Genomic DNA, 18,360 nt, shown 5'->3' on the forward strand with positions numbered 1-18,360 from the left:
AAGGCTTCTCCAAAACTTTGGATCGGAAACTTTTTAACAAAAACCTTTTCTTTCTCTTTCTTTTTGTTTATATTTTTAATTCTTTGATTTTAGATAGATTATATATTTTGTAGTTACTACTATAAACACATGTATTTTGCTAGCTTGCTATATGAATTTGGAAAACTATTAAGTTCACTTCTTTTTATTTTTTTACTTGATCAACTTTCCCACAAGATCATAAATGAGTAATCACGCAACCCCTTCTGACCAAGTGTCTAAATGTCAAGGAGATCAATACCTCAGTGCCAAAGAAGATGAACATTAGAAGAAGAACGCAGTTTTATTGATAGTTTAAAAGATTCATGTACTAAAGATTGAAGAACTGATAATGGAACCTTCAAGAATAGATATTTGATGAAATTAGTGCATCATTTATAGAGAATCCATCCTAGCAGTTGATTAAAATCTATTCCACATATCATTTCTAAACTTAAAGCGTAAAAGAGAGATTATAGAACTATAGCTTTATTTAAAAGTCAAAATGTATTAGGCTTTCAATATGGTGAAGGAAGAATTATAGTTGGTAATTCAAAAAAATGGGATATCTTTATTAAGGTAAAAAAAATTATTTTCAAGCCATCAAATATGTTAGTTTGATGAAGAGAATACTGGAGGAAGTCTGGGAATCACTTTGGAGCATAGTCAATTAAGCGGAGGAAATGAAAATAATATTGTCTAGAGGAGTGCTTTAGGTAGTGCATGTACCAAGGGAAGGAAATAAGTTAGCAGATCATTTAGCTAACTTAATACTCGAACAACAAGCCTTGGTACAGGTACATTCAATTGAGGAACTAGACACAGAATGGAGGAAGATATTGAACAGTGACAAGCTACAAATACCCTACATTAGGGTAAGAACTGCCAAGCCAAACTCCAAATGATCATGCATTCCAATGAACTGAAGTCGATGAGGTGTTCCTTGGTAATAAGGTGGTTGATGAGGATATATACCGGAGACTATGGTAAGGTCATAGGGGAAGGAGATCTCACTGCACTTTCTACTCGAATCTATTGTGAGGAGAGTAGAAATTTTTTTTTTCGCTAACATGGTTTCTTGTTTTGCAGGTACTTTAGAGGGTGCTTGGTTCTATGTGATGGACAAGCCTATTAGGGTGGTATTAGTATCTTTGATACTCATTCCCTGTAGGTGTAGTCACTACATAGACCAGCCCAAATACTTACTTAACAAGGTAGGGAGAAGACTGCACATGAGTCAACCAAACTGGAGCATTATAGAATTATAGTTTGATGTAGATGTGAAATACCGTACTAGAAGATGCAACTTCCTGGGCGTCACACAAGTTAATACTAGCAGGCCCCATGACAACACAAAGGTTGTGGACATGTGCATTGATCGAAGCCTACCCTGCACTACTATTGAGTAGCGAGAGAGGATCGAAGCAGTTTTTATCAGATTTAGGGTCGGGATCCATTTCCACAGAGAGCTAGAAGTTGAAGTCGGATATCTATCTAATTTAGGGTTGTGTATGTGTTTCAAATTACACTTCTAAACATTTTTGAGTTTTTGTTTTACTTCTACTTTTATCAAACTACAATGATGAATTAAACTAGAATAAGCTAAGAGTAAAATGTTGCGGGTTGCTCAAATAGTTTAAAAGGCACTAGGGTAACTTCTGCCTAGGTGGTCAATTAACGAATACTTGAGTCTAAGGCATGATTGACATATTTGGGGAGTATGATATAATTGTTGCACGATTTTACCCACTCTACACCTCTCGGTGGTTCGAGTGATTTTGCCCGAATTGACTTTCTCAAGACCAATTGGGTATGCAAATTTGCGCAAGTAATCAAGGTTCAAGTCGGGTATTACTCTCTCAAGGTTTAACCCTTTAATTGGAGCTATCAATCTCTTGAGTACGCCCCAATTCCTTATTGGACCAATTTCAGAGACTCAAGCTCTCTTTTTCAAGAAGAGCTCAAGTCAACTAAACACAAACCAGTGTTTGAAACCACTAATTCAATAATTAAACATGAAATTAGCCCAAATATCAAACACCCATAGTCAATCTAGCCCTAAAACACAAGACCCATCAATTACCCACACTAGAGTTGAGCTCAACCCTAGCTTATGGGTTTAGCTACTCATAATTGAAGAAGAAAAACAAGAAATAGATGAAGAACAACTCATAATAATTAATTACTAAGATAAACAATAAGATTCAATGTTGAAATGTAGATAAAATTTCCCAAAATAGCTAAAGACTTCGAACCCACGAACGCAGCTACAGCTAAAAGCTATGTGATACCCTAAAAATGGGAAAATAAGATATTTATACTAAACTAAAAAAATCTGGACAAAAAGTGGGGCTAGTGCGGACCGCACAAAATGGTGTGCAACCACACTAAGGCTCTGCACTTGAAAACCTATCTCTCTGAACTCAGGCACTACGGACCGTAGAGAATGGACTGCGGCCGCGGAGGCTTCTAGTGCGGTCCACATGAAATGGAGCGCGGACCGCATTGGCTTGAAACTCGAAAGTTGGCAACTCTCTGATCCTTCTTACTGCGGACCGCACTAAATCAAGTGCAGCCGCATTGATCCTAGTGTGGACCGCACAAAACCTAGTGCGGTCGCATTGCCCTTTTTGCCTGAATGCCACCTCTCTAAACCTCCTTGTGCGGACCGCACAGAATGGTGTGTGGCCGCATTGGTGGGGTTCAGACTACCCACTCTCTGTATCCAGGTAGTACGGACCACACAAAATGTAGTGCGGCCGCATAGGGACCAATGCGGACCGCACAAAATGTAGTGCAGCCGCAGCCCCAAGGTTCAATTTTCAGGACTTTCATCAATGCGGTACGCACAAAATGTTACTATGGACCACACAGAAACGACCGCGGTCCGCATTGAGTGCCCAGTTGTGGTACTAAGTTAGGGTTTTATGAATTTTGATTCTAAGCCCAATTTTTCACCTAAGTAGGGTCCCTAAGTGATTGCCCAGTGCTTTTAACTATCTAAGTCTACTTTAATCAAGAATTTAACAACCCTAATGCAGAAACTATGGGAGGAACAAAATGAAAGGCAAGAAAAACAAAAATAAAATAAAATAAAGGAAAATAACAAAATTAAAGCAATTAGAATGAAGTTAAGTTACCAGATGTGAGATAAAATGAAGCTTAACAAGTCCAAACAATGAATTACGAGCAATATGGAGTATGAACAGTGTTTTTATAATGTTTGAGAGCAAAGAGATCGAAAAGTGTAACCGTTGGGCCTCAGGTACTATTTATAGAAAAAGTCCTGGGGCCCAGCTTACCTACCCCAGTGCGGACCGCACAAAATGGACCACAGTCCGCACTATTAGCCTTTTTCAAGTTTACACAGGCAACCCACTGCAGTCCGCACAAAATGCCATGCGGCCGAAGTGGTCCACCGCAGACCGCACAAAATGTACTGCGGCCACGGTGGCAAACTTTAGAGAGTTGGACATTTCCTCCTTCACTAGTGCGGTCCGCACTAAATATAGTGCGGCCGCATTGCAAAGTTCAGAGGCCTGAAGACTTTTTTCACTATGTCCTGCACTGCACCAACACAATCCTGTAATATCTCACAACCAGTTAGCCCAAAAATCAATCCTACACTACAATGAAAATCAAATAAAACAAGAAGAAAAACACATGGATTGCCTCCCAAGAAGCGCCTGATTTAACGTTGCGGCACGACGCAGGTTATCATCACATCATTTGAGATGAAGAAGTGCCACTACGTGGCTGTCATCTATTTTCCAAGATAATGCTCGACCCGGTGCCCATTAACTCTGAAGACCTCTCCATTTTTGTTTTTCAAATCAAGATCACCAAAAGGGATCACACACACCACTTCAAAAGGTCCACTCCATTTTGATTTAAGCTTTCCCGGAAACAGATGTAACCGAGAATTGAACAAGAGAACCAAAACACCTATTTTAAACTCCTTTCTACGAGTATATTTATCATGAAGGTACTTCATCTTGTCCTTGTATAAGGACGAACTGGAGTAGGCATGGAATCAGAATTCATCAAGTTCATTAAGCTGCTCTAAACGAAGGTTGGCTGCAACATCCCACTCAAGATTTAGCTTCCTCAAAGCCCACATGGCCTTGTGCTCTAACTCGACCGGTAGATGACAAGCTTTCCCAAACACCAACCGATACTGAGACATACCAATCGGAGCCTTGTAAGCAGTCTTATAAGCCCATAGAGCGTCATCCAACTTCTTTGACCAATCGGTCCTATTTGAATTGACCGTTTTTGACAATATGCTTTTGATTTCCCTGTTGGAGACTTCAACTTGACCACTTGCTTAAGGATGATAGGGAGTAAAACTTTGTGATTGACACCATACTTTGAAAGCAAAGTGTCGAAAGCTCTATTGCAAAAATAAGACCCCCCATCACTTATGATTGCATGAGGAGTACCAAACTTTGTAAAAATTCGTTTCTTGAGAAATGCAACAACACTCCGGGCCTCATTATTGGGCAAATCCACGGCTTCAACCCACTTTGAAACATAGTCCACCACCACAAGAATGTAAGTGTTCCCACAAGAGCTAACAAATGGGCCCATGAAATCAATGCCCCATACATCAAAGATATCCACTTCAAGAATTGTATTGAGAGGCATCTCATCTTTCTTCGAAATTCCACCCGCTCTTTGGCATTCATCACATCTCTTTACAAAATCGCCCGCATCTTTGAACAAAGTTGGCCAATAAAACCCACAACTAAGAACTTTAGAAGCCGTCCTTACCCCGCCGTGATGGCCACCATAGGGAGAAGAATGACAAGCCTCCAAGATACTCAATTGCTCTTCCTCTGGGACACACCTTCGGATCACACTATCCGTGCAAATCTTAAACAAGTACGACTCATCTCAATAGAAATCCAAACTATCCCGCTTGAGCTTCTTCCTTTGGTTAGAAGAGAGCCTATACGGGATTATACCAGTCACAAGGAAATTAGCAACATCGGCAAACCATGTCATATCATTCATCGACACCGAAATGAGTTGTTCGTTGGGAAATGAATCATTGATCTCTGGGCCATCACGAGGCCTCCCCTCCTCCTCCAAGCGGGACAAGTGGTCCGCCACTTGGTTCTCACTACCCTTCTGGTCCACAATCTCCAAATCAAACTCTTGAAGTAACAAGACCCATCGCATCAGTCTAGCTTTGGAATCCTTCTTTGTCATCAAGTACCGGAGTGCGGCATGGTCGGTATGAATAATAACCTTAGCACCCATAATATACGGCTGGAATTTTTCCATTGCGAACACAATAGCCAAAAGTTCTTTCTCGGTCACTGTGTAGTTCATTTGAGCATCATTCATTGTCTTGCTCGCATAGTACACCAGATGAAACATTTTGTTCACTCTTTGACCCAAAACCACCCCAACCGCAACATCGCTCGCATCACACATAAGCTCAAAGGGTAAGCTCCAATTAGGCGCGGTAATGATAGGAGTGTTGGTCAACTTATGCTTGAGAAGTTCAAAGGCTTGCATACATTTTTCATCAAACACGAACTTAGCATCTTTTTCCAACAACTTGCACAAGGGATTCACTACCTTCGAAAAGTCTTTGATAAATTTCCGGTAGAACCCCGCATGACCAAGAAAACTTCAAACTTCCTTGATAGATGTAGGGGGAGGGAGCCTTGAAATCACTTTGATCTTTGTTTTATCCACCTCAATGCCATGTTTCAAAATTTTATGCCCAAGAACAATTCCTTCTTCCACCATAAAGTGGCATTTCTCCCAATTGAGGACAAGATTGGTTTCTTCACAATGGGCCAAAACTCTATCAAGATTCTTCAAGCACTCATCAAATGAATCCCCCACAATAGTAAAGTCGTCCATGAACACCTCCAAAATGTCTTCCACCATATTGGTGAAAATGGCCATCATACACCGCTGAAATGTAGCCAGTGCGTTACACAACCCAAAAGGCATCCTAAAGAAGGCAAAAGTGCCATATGGACAAGTGAATGTGGTCTTATCCTGATCATCCGGAGCAATCAAGATTTGGTTGTACCCAGAATACCCATCCAAGAAACAGTAGAAGGCACGCCCCGCAAGTCGATCTAACATCTGATCAAGAAAAGCCAAAGGAAAGTGATCCTTGCGGGTCACTTTGTTCAACTTGCGGTAATCCATGCATACCCTCCAATCGGTGACGGTTCTGGTAGGAATCACCTCATTTTGTGAATTTGCAACCACGGTCATGCCACCCTTCTTCAGTACACATTTCACCGGTGAAGTCCAAGAGCTATCAAAGATGGGGTACACAACCCCGACATCCAACCACTTGATCACCTCCTTTTTCACAACTTCTTGCATTGCCTTGTTCAACCTCCTTTAATGCTCCAAGGAAGGCTTTGCATCATCTTCCAGAATAATCTTGTGTATACAGAATGCAGGGCTTATCCTCCGAATATCAACTAAAGTCCATCCAATTGCCTTTTTCCACTTTTGAAGCACCGCCAATGTGGCATCAACCTGCAGTTTAGTAAGACAAGAAGAAAGAATAACTGACAAAGTAGAATTTGAGCCTAAGAACTCATACCTAAGGTGTGGAGGCAGTGGTTTCAACTCCAACACCGGAGGCTCCTCAATTGAAGGTTTTGTTGGTGGAGTCTTTCTATTCTCAAGGTCCAAAGATAATTTCCTAGACTCATAAGAATAAGAGCCCTTCCATGTAAAGCATTCATGCACTCCACCCGGCTTGCATCCTCATTGACATCAAGATTCAATAGTACGGCCTCCAATGGGTCCTCCACATTGATCATTGCACTGGTGTCATCAATTATCACTGCTGTGACGAGGTCAACAAAAGAGCACACCTCGGTACTGTTGGGCTGCTTCATTGATTTGCACACATGAAAGACCACCTTTTCATCACCCACCCGGAAGGTGAGTTCCCCTGCTTCCACATCAACCAATGTCTTCCCCGTATCTAGGAAAGGTCTTTCCAATATGATAGGAACTTCATAGTCCACCTCGCAATCCAAGATCACAAAGTCAGCTGGCAAGATAAATTTGTCCACCCGGACAAGCACATCATCAATAATACCCAATGGTCTCTTCATTGTTCTATCTGCCATTTGTAATCTCATAGACGTCGGCCTCGGCTGCCTGATACCCAAAGTCTTGAAAACGGAATAGGGCATCAAATTGATACTAGCCCCCAAATCACATAGAGCTTTAGCAAAATCCACACTCCCAGTGGTGCAACGAATGGTGAAAGCACCGAGATCTTCAAGCTTCGGGGCCATTGAATGCACTATAGCACTAACTTGGTGAGTCATCTTTATAGTTTCACAATAGATAGAATGCTTCTTTGTGACCAAGTCTTACATGAATTTTGCATAGCCCGCCATTTGTTCAAGATCCTCCACCAAATGCACATTAATGGACAAGCTCTTCATCATGTCAATGAACTTTTTATCCGCCAACTCATCCCAAGTAGTGATGGAATGGTTGGGAAGTCGCTCGAGCCAATCCAATGCCTTCCCCCTAAGTGAGAATGGAAAGAGTCTTAACCGGAGAACATCCTTGGACACATTAGTTTGCTTGCTCCCCCAACATGTATCCACGAACCCCTTGAGATGTTTGTAAGCATTTTGATTTGCAGCGCCCGTGAAATACCCACGCTGCTCTAGTAAAAGTCAACATTACATTGGTTATTTTAAAATTGCTCGCCCAGATTCGGGGTGGGACAATATCACTTGCATAGCCTTGGTTCAGAAGCACTCTAGGAGCCACTCTTGGAGGTGCTGGAGGAGGGTCTGGAATATTGTTATTATTATTCGCATTGGCCTGGCGGCCTCTACGTTGTCCTTGAGGTACAAGAGGCACCTCATCATCTCCGATATTATCTACCTCCTCCCCCGCAATCACATTTCCAAGAGGGTCATTAGCATTGTTCGCTACCATTTGGTACCTGAGTTATGACACAAACAAGTTAGTAACAAAGAAGGAAAGAAGAACAATAAACAAAACTAATTAAATAGATAGCCAAAACCGTTAGCACCCCGGCAAAGGTGCCAAAAAGTTGATCGAAGCCTACCTTGCACTACTATTGAGTAGCGAGAGAGGATCGAAGCAGCTTTTACCCGATTTAGGGTCAGGATCGATTTCCACAGAGAGCTAGAAGTTGGAGTTGGGTATCTATCTAATTTAGGGTTGTGTACGTGTTCCAAATTACACTTCTAAACATTTTTGGGTTTTTGTTTTACTTCTAATTTTATCAAACTACAATGGTGAATTAAACAAGAATAAGCTAAGAGTAAAATGTTGTGGGTTGCTCAAATGGTTTAAAAGGCACTAGGGTAGTGACTTCCACCTAGGTGGTCAATTAACGAATACTTGAGTCTAAGGCATAATTGACATATTTGGGGAGTATGATATAACCGTTGCACGATTTTACCCACTCTACACCTCTCGGTGGTTTGAGTGATTTTGCCTGAATTGACTTTCTCAAGACAATTGGGTATGCAAATTTGCGCAAGCAATCAAGGTTCAAGTCAGGTATTACTCTCTCGAGGTTTAACCCTTTAATTGGAGCTATCAATCTCTTGAGTACGCCCCAATTCCTTGTTGGACCAATTTCAGAGACTCAAGCTCTCTTTCTCAAGAAGAGCTCAAGTCAACTAAACTCAAATTAGTGTTTGCAACCACTAATTCAACAATTAAACATGAAATTAGCCCAAATATCAAACACCCATAGTCAATCTAGCCCTAAAACACAAGACCCATCAATTACCCACACTAGGGTTGAGCCATAACCCTAGCTTATGGGTTTAGCTACTCATAATTGAAGAAGAAAAACAAGAAATAGATGAAGAACAACTCATATTAATTAATTACTAAGATAAACAATAAGATTCAGTGTTGAAATATAGATAAAATTGCCCAAAATAGCTAAAGACTTCGAACTCACGAGCGCAGATACAGCTAAAAACTATGTGATACCCTAAAAATGGGAAAAGAAGCTATTTATACTAAGCTAAAAAATCTGGACAAAAATTCCCCTGCGGGGCTAGTGCGGACCGCACAAAATGGTGGACCGCCGTACTAAGGCTCTGCACTTGAAAACCCATCTCTCTGAACTCAGGCACTGCGGACCGCAGAGAATGGACTGCAGCCGCGGAGGCTTCTTGTGCGGTCTGCATGAAATGGAGCGCGGACCACATTGGCTTGAAACTCGGAAGTTGGCAACTCTCTGATCCTTCTTACTACGAACTGCACTAAATCGAGTGCGACCGTATTGATCCTAGTGCAGACCGCACAAAACCTAGTGCGGCCGTATTGCCCTTTTTGCTTAAATGCCACCTCTCTGAACCTCCTTGTGCGGACCGCACAGAATGGTGTGCGGCCGTTTTGGGCCTGTTTTGCCTAAGCTTTGTCTTGTCTTGGTACTTGTGCAAGTTTCACTTCTTTTGAGCTGATCTTTGACATCTTGTTCACTTTGTGATCAAAGCTGCAATCAAGCATAACTTGTGAGCCTTTTGGGACTATTTTGTATGAATTTCTAATCAAAACATAAGCAAAAAGGAGTATAAAGTGCATCAAAATCCCTAGTTATCATGCATTACTGTGTTAATGTCAAGGCGGGACAATTTAAACCATGGGAGTTTCCCGCATGTTACGGGCCATTTGAGCATCATTTGGAGAAAATGTAGGTACATTATTCACGTATCACACATGAGGATGATCGGTTTGGCAGGTATGTAATGAGAGAGGACAGATACAAGTGCAAAACACTTAGGCAAAGTCGCAACTACATCACCAATGCCTTGATTGCTTTGTCAAGTGTGGAAGAGTATTATTTTAGGTATCAGCTGGACCTACCATATACTCAGGATTGCAAAGGTTTATGCCCAGAATTAGACATGCAGAGTTACAAGATATGCTATAAAAGATTGGAAAGCAATGGTTATTCATGTTCAAATCCAGGCATGACTCCTTAAGGAATATGCTTCATAGTTCTTTTTGGACTATCAAAGTTGAGCTCTATACTCAATTTTTGTAACGACCTAAAAACCAAATAGTTGTGATGACACCTAACCCAATCCGCCAGGTAAGCTAATTACCAACTATCCAATTCGAATGATATTAATAAAATAATTAAATAGAAGAAATTATCTAAATCTTTTATATTTCCCAATGACTAGTAGTACAAATCATGAGCTTCTAAGATTAGAATTTATAAAGCTGGTATGAAATAAATACATCATCTGTTCGAAAAGTACATAAACAAATTTTTATGATCTAAGGCTACCATGAACAAGATGCAGCTACAACCGAAACACAGGTACGTCTTCAATTCCAGCTCCCGTCGATCACAGCAATATCAACAGCCAACATCTGCATGCAAGGTGCAGGAGTGTAGTATGAGTACAACTAACCCCATGTACTCAATAAGTAACAAACCTAACCTTAGGTCGAAAGTAGTGACGAGCTGGAACAAAGGTCGGGTCCAACACCAATAGCCAACAACAGTTCATAACAACGTAAGGCAAGTAATGAAAGAAGTAACTCAGAGATAAAATGCTCAGCTTTCTCATAATTTCCTGAAAAATAGTTCCACTTTTCAAATATATCAGTGAAAACCCAAATCCTTTACCTAAATCGTCGAAAATACAAGTAATTTGAAAACTGTAATTTTTTCCAAAAATCCTTTCAACAATGAATAAGATGTTTCATTTTTTTTCCAGATAGCAAGTGTAAAATACCTCTCTATGCCCATATGTCAATATGTGTAAGAAGTCATAAATGACGTAATACCATACAACGTGAGGTAAATGCATCTCTATGCCTGTATGTCATGTGTGCATGTCAATGCAATGTATCTTAAAGATGAACTCATGTACTCACACTTTCAGAGTACTCAATCTTCCTATCTCACACTATCACGACTCGGATTTCCCACCGTCGGGACCGTGATGACGCCTAACATCGCACTCGCTAGACAAGCCAACGTTAGAGTTATATTCATTTTTTCTTTACATTTTCATAATATAAAATTAAAAAAACTAATTCGAAAGAAATAAAGGCGGAAGTACATATTAAACCAATTTTATATATGCTATTAACAACTCCAAAATTGTTACCACCCAGAAACAGGTGTCACAACTCACGAACATTCTATGAATAACTACAAGTATGGGTTTGAAAGAAGAAAATACATCTATCTCGGAAAGAAATAAACAGAAATAAGGAAAAACATAAAAAGGGGACGCCAGGACCTGCGGATGCCAATAGGACTACTTTGGGTCTCCTGAATGAAGTATCAACAACCGATCTCTCGATCAGCCACTACCAGCTCTTAAATCTGTACAGAAAGTGCAGAGTGTAGTATCAGTACAACTGACCCTATGAATTGGTAAGTGTCGAGCCTAATCTCGGCGAGGTAGTGACAAGGCTACGGCAGGGCATATACAATATAACCTGTAATAGTATATAATAAAGCAAAAAGGAAATATAGAATGAAATGGAATAGTAACTTGCAACAAATAAATACAGAACCCAAATAATTTTCCAGTATTCAGCTATAACCAATCCTTATGAGAGTTTCAATACTACGGAATAAAATCACAACAGAGGAAGAATACATAATCAACAAAATGATGCGACGTACATCCCGATCCCACCATATAACAAGTAAGAATATGAACATTCACCCTTATTTCTCTTTGTTGCGGCGTGCAACCCGATTCCACCAGTCCACCCTTATTACTCCTCAATATATCACCCTTATTCCTCCTGTTGAAAGGAATGAGTTAAGAATCATTTACCTATGATTTGGGGAAGAAATAGTCTTTGGAAAATCGCCTCTTGAAGTTTAAGTTTTGAAAAATGGGAGAATGAATGAAAAATCCCGTCTAAGTCCAAGGTTATCAGTTGTAAATTGATTGAATGAGTCCCAAAGGCTCACAAGTTTTGCTTGATTGCAGGTTTGATCAACAAGGTGACATGATGTCAAAAATCAGCTCAAAAGGAGTGAAACTTGCACAAGTATCAAGACAAGACAAAGCTCAGACAAAGAAAAGGTCAGTGCGGCCGCATACCATTCTGTGCGGTCCGCACAAGCGAGGTTCAGAGAGTATGATATTCAGGCAAAAAGGGCAATGCAGCCACACTAGGTTTTATGCGGTCCACACTGGGATCAATGTGGCCGCACTCGATTTAGTGTGGTCCGCAGTAAGAAGGATCAGAGAGTTGCCATTTCTGAGTTTCAAGCCAATGCAGTCCGCGCTCCATTTCATGCGGACCGCACTAGAAGCCTCCGCGGTCGCACTACATTCTGTGAGGTTTGCATTGCCTGAGTTCAGAGAGATGGATTTTTATGTTAAGAGCCTTAGTGCGGTCGCACTAGCCCCGCAGGGGTATTTTTGTCTAGATTTTTCAGCTTAGTATAAATAGCTTCTTTTCCCATTTTTAGGTCATCAGATAGTTTTAGCGAAGAGTTGCACTCATGGGTTTGAATATTTTAGCTATTTTGGGCAATTTTATCTACATTTCAACATTGAAGCTTCTTATTTATCTTAGTAATTAATTAATATGAGTTATTCTTCATCTATTTCTTGCTTTTCTTCTTTAATTATGAGTAGCTAAACCCATAAGCTAGGGTTGTGGCTCAATCCTAGTGTTAATTGATGGGTCATGTGTTTTAGCGCTATATTGACTATGAGTGTTTGATATTTGGGCTAATTTCATGTTTAACTGCTGAATTAGTGGTTGCAAACACTAGTTTGTGTTTAATTGACTTGAGCTCTTCTTGAGAAAGAGAGCTTGAGTCTCTGAAATTTATCCAACAAAGAATTGGGGCGTACTCAAGAGATTGATATCCCCAATTAAAGGGTTAAACCTCGAGAGAGTAATACCCGACTTGAACCTTGATTGCTTGTGCAAATTTGTATACCCAATTGGTCTTGAGAAAGTCAATTCGGGCAAAATCACTTGAACCATCGAGAGGTGCAGAGTGGGTAAACTCGTGCAACGGTTATATCATACTCCCCAAATATGTCAATTATGCCTTCGACTTAAGTATTCGTCAATTGACCACCTAGGCGAAAGTCACTACCCTAGTGCCTTTTAAACCATTTGAACAACCTGCAACATTTTACTCTTAGCTTATTCTAGTTTAATTTACCATTGTAGTTTGATAAAAGTAGAAGTAAAACAAAAAGGCAAAAATGTTTAGAAGTGTAATTTGAAACACATACCCAACTCTAAATTAGATAGATACCCGACTCCAACATCTAGCTCTCTATGGAAATCGATCCCGATCATAAATCGGGTAAAAGCTGCTTCGACCCTCTCTCGCTACTCAATAGTAGAGCAAGGTAGGCTTCGATAAGCTATCGCAATTGTGAAGCCTTCACAATTCCTTCTGCTTTCGCAAATGCGAGGAAAGTGTCACAATTGCGATCGCTGACCTCGCAAATGCGAACAAAAGATCGCATTTGCGACCATACCCCTCCTAGACTCCTTTCACATTTGTGAAGGTTTGTTCGCATTTGGGAACTCTGCTGGCCCAGCCTTCTAATTGCAATTGCGATGAAAGGCTCTCAAATGCAGACCGTGCTGGGCTTGCAATTGCGATGCCTGATCTCGTAATTGCGAGATCAGGGGCCTGCAACAAGCTGAAGCATACCAACAATATCCTCTAAGTCCCAAATCCCTCCGTAGCCTATCCGAAACTCACCCGAGCCCTCAAAGCTCTAAACCAAACATGTACACAAGTCTTAAAACATCATACAAACTTGTTTGTGCGATCAAATTGAAAAAATAACATCTAAAAGTACGGAATTAACACCAAAACACATGAAATTTTCATGATAGTTTCAAATCTTCTAACTTTTCAACCAAAGGTCCGAATCACGTCAAATCAATTTCATTTTTCACCAAATTTCACAGATAAGGTTTAAATATCATAACAGACCTATACTGGGCTTCGAAACCAAAATACGGGCCCAATACCAACAAGATCAAATCCTTTAAATTATTACATTTTCAGTCTTATCAATTTCCTTCAAAAATTTATTTCTCGGGCTAGGGACCTTGGAATTTGATTCCGAGCATACGCCCAGGTCCCATATTTTTCTACGAACCCTCCGGGACCGTCGGAACATGGGTCCGGGTTCATTTACCCAAAACGTTGACCGAAGTCAACAAAAATCAGTTATTTAGGCCAAATATTATCATTTCATAAATTTTTCACATAAGGGCTTTCTGGATACATGTTCAGACTATGCACAAAAATCAAGGAGAGATAAAATGAGGTTTTAAGGCCTTGGAATACGAATTCGAGTTCTAAAATAGAAGATGACCCTTTGGGTCATCACATTCTCCACCTCTATAACAACCGTTCGTCCTCGAACGGACATAGAAAAGTACCTGAGCCGGTGAAAAAATGGGGATATCTGCTCCGCATATCGGAATTGGACTCCCAGGTAGCTGCCTTAACAAGCTGACCTCTCTACTACACTCGAACCAAAGAATGACTCTTTGATCTCAACTATCGAACCTGCTAGTCTAGAATAGCTACCGGCTCCTCCCAGGTAGCTGCCTCAACAGGCTGACCTCCTTGTTGCGGCGTGCACCCTGATCCTACCAGTCCACCCTTATTACTCCTCAATATATCACCCTTATTCCTCCTGTTGTGGCATGCAATCCAATCCCACTTGTCCACCCTTATTACTCCTTGTTGTGGCACACAACCCCATCCCACCAAACAATCACATTTCACCCTTTTTCCTCCTGTTGCGGCGTGCAACCCGATCCCACCATATCAGTACCAATCATAAAATAAGAACAAGTATTTCACAATTTAGCTCAAAACCCTCCACAACATTTATACCTCAAACCAAAACAACGGGAAATCTATACTGTTATGAAACTTCATTAGTTAATACTACACAACGAGACCAACCAAAGGTTACCATGAAGTACCAATAAACCAACTTAAACCAACAATATAATATGATGAAACTACGAAATAATTAATGCATTCAGTAGAGAAAACAACATTTAACAAGAAGCAATTAGACATGGAAGCATCAATAAGCAAGTAGCAGCTAAGACAGGAAAATAATATACTAGGAACGGGGAAGGGAATAGTCTAAACAGGTAATTTGGCGGTGCATAGGTACTCGTTACCACACCAATATGCCACACACATGGAATTTCACATAGCAATTAAGTCGCGGATCCCTAATCCCTCAAGTCAAAGTTAGACCAAACACTTATCTCAAGCCAACGGGCAATTCAAAGCTCAATTACTGCTTTACCTCTCGATTCCACCTCCACTCCACTCGTATCTAGTCATAATTAACTTAATAACATCAATTATCGCTAAAGAAATCAATTCCAACACATAATTATAGATTCCCCAACATTTTCCCCAAAAGGTCAAAAATTAACTCCGGGCCCGCTTGGTCAAAACCTGATTACCCATTCTACCCAAAAACCCCTAGATTCTAGGATGAAATCTTGTAAAAAGATGTAATAGATTGAAAGGAATGAGTTAAGAATCATTTACCTATGATTTGGGGGAAGAAATGGTCTTAGGAAAATCGCCTCTTGAATTTTAGATTTTGAAAAATGGGAGAATGAATGAAAAATCCCGTCTAAGTCCAAGGTTATCAGCTGCAGATGTCGTATTTGCGACCTGAGCTACGCAAATGTGAAGCTCGCAATTGCGAAGGGGCTATCGCAATTGCGAAGCCTTCACAATTCCTGTTGTCTTCGCAAATGCGAGGAAAGTGTCGCAATTGCGATTACTGACCTCGCAAATGCAAACAAAAGATCGCATTTGCGATCCATAACCCTCCTGGACTCCCTTCGCATTAGCAAAGGTTTGTTCGCATTTGCGAACTCTGCTGGCCCAGCCTTCTAATTACAAGTGCGATGAAAGGCTCACAAATGCAAACCCTGCTGGGCTCGCAATTATGATGCCTGATCTTACAATTGCGAGATCAGGGGCCTACAACAAGCTGAAGCATACTAGCAATATCCTCTAAGTCTTAAATCACTTCGTAGCCTATCCGAAACTCACGCGAGCCCTTGGGGCTCCAAACCAAACATGCACACAAGTCTTAAAACATCATACGAACTTGCTTGTGCGATCAAATAGCCAAAACAACATCTAAAACTACAGATTTAACACCAAAAACATGAAATTTTCAAGGTTGTTTCAAAACTTCAAACTTTTCAACCAAAGGTCCGAATCACGTCAAATCAATTCTGTTTTCACCAAATTTCACAGATAAGGTTTAAATATCATAACATACTTATACGTGACTTCGGAACCAAAACACGGGCCCGATACCAACAAGATTAAATCCTTTAAATTATTACATTTCCAGTCTTATCAATTTTGTTAAAATATTTATTTCTCTAGCTAGGGACCTCGGAATTCGATTCTGGGCATGCGCCCAGGTCCCATGTTTTTCTACGGACCCTCCGGAACCGTCAGAATATGGGTCCGGGTCTGTTTACCCAAAATGTTGACCGAAGTCAACAAAAATCAACTTTTTAGGTCAAAAATTATCATTCCATAAATTTTCCACATAAGGGCTTTTGCACGCAAATCGAGGAGAGATAAAATGAGTTTTTAAGGCCTCGGAACACGAATTCGAGTTCTAAAATAGAAGATGACCCTTTAAGTCATCACACTCATCATGCTTAATCACTCAGTATTGTATATGGCCAATCCGGTCCAGGGAAGATCCATCCTGGAATATATACATCAATTGACCATCAATCACTTAGTATGAGTAGGGCCAAATCCAGCCCATGGGGAAGATCCATCCCCAGGTATACAAATGCTTCGGACAAGATCCATGTCTAGGAAAGATCCATCCCTCAATATAATCAACTGCACTCACTTGGGGAGTGTGCAGACTCTGGAGGGGCTCATTTAGCCCAAGCACTATCATAAATTAGTATAACTGTTGCGGTGTGCAACCCGATCCTATAAATGTCACTCATAATCAGGCCCTCGGCCTCACTTAGTCATCAATCTCTCAAGTCTCTCGGGCTCATAATGCCATGAAACTAGCCCAAAATGATGATATGATGTGTCAATAAATGGTAATAGAGACTGAGATATGATATGCATATGAATGCGTATGACTGAGTATACAAAGCAATGAAAGTAGATAACTCAACAACAGAAATGACCTCAGTGGGTCCCAACATGATAAACATGTAGCCTAGACATGGTTTCTAACATGGATCACAGCTTAATAGCTCAAGTATGTAGAAATTTCATGGTTACAGGTAAGATCAGGTAACTACATAGTACCATAGAAATAACAGAGTCACAATTTACACGGTGCACACCCACACGCCCGTCACCTAGCATGTGCGTTACCTCAACACCAATCACATAGCATCGAATTCGAGGTTTCATACCCTCAGCACCAAGTTTAGAGTGTTACTTACCTCGAACAAGCCAAATCCAATACCCAACAAGACAAATGATGCTCCAAAATTGCCATCCTGTGCGTATCAACCTCTGAACTGCTCAAAACTAGCCAAAAGTAACTCAAGTACATCAAATAATGCCAAAAGAAACAAACCCAATCGATAAATGTCGAATCTTTAATCAATATTCCCAAATCGACCAAAACGTCAAACTGGGGATCACACCTCAGAACCTAACAAAACATATAAAATCCAATAACTCATTCAATTACGAGTCCAACCATATTAGTTTCACTCAAATCCGACTCCGAATCGATTTTCAAAACTCAAAAATTCGCATTATGAAACTTTTGGCAAAACCCCCCTAATTTCCTCTTTAAAATTTACAATCCAATTACCAAAAATGAAGATAAATTCACTAAATATAACCAAAATCAAGTAGAGAACACTTACCCCAATTCATATGGTGAAAATCGCCTCAAATATTTGTCGCGACCCAAATCAAAGGGCCGCGACGGGTGCCTGAGTCCTACCTGTCAAACACCCCTAAGCATGCGTCTAAGCTATAAAATTGATTAAAATCTATTGAATTACGAGAATAACATTCATGAAGAAAACTTATCCAAAAGATATATATACATATACGTGCAGATTACAGTGGGCGAGCCGACATGGCCGCGATAGACAACTATATACCCAAAACTGAAGGCCGGCAAGACCACATACTATCCAACTGTGCATAACATCTACAGACCTCTAATAGAAATGCAACTGTACAAAAACGGGACTGAGACACATCATACCCATATATATGTACAATCATATCGTACCAAAATCAAAAGCAGCTCCGGATCAAGTGGAGTACGCCAACTCTCGCTGATCAAG

Source organism: Nicotiana tabacum, chromosome 10 (assembly GCF_000715075.1).
Source record: "Nicotiana tabacum cultivar K326 chromosome 10, ASM71507v2, whole genome shotgun sequence".
NCBI lineage: Eukaryota > Viridiplantae > Streptophyta > Magnoliopsida > Solanales > Solanaceae > Nicotiana > Nicotiana tabacum.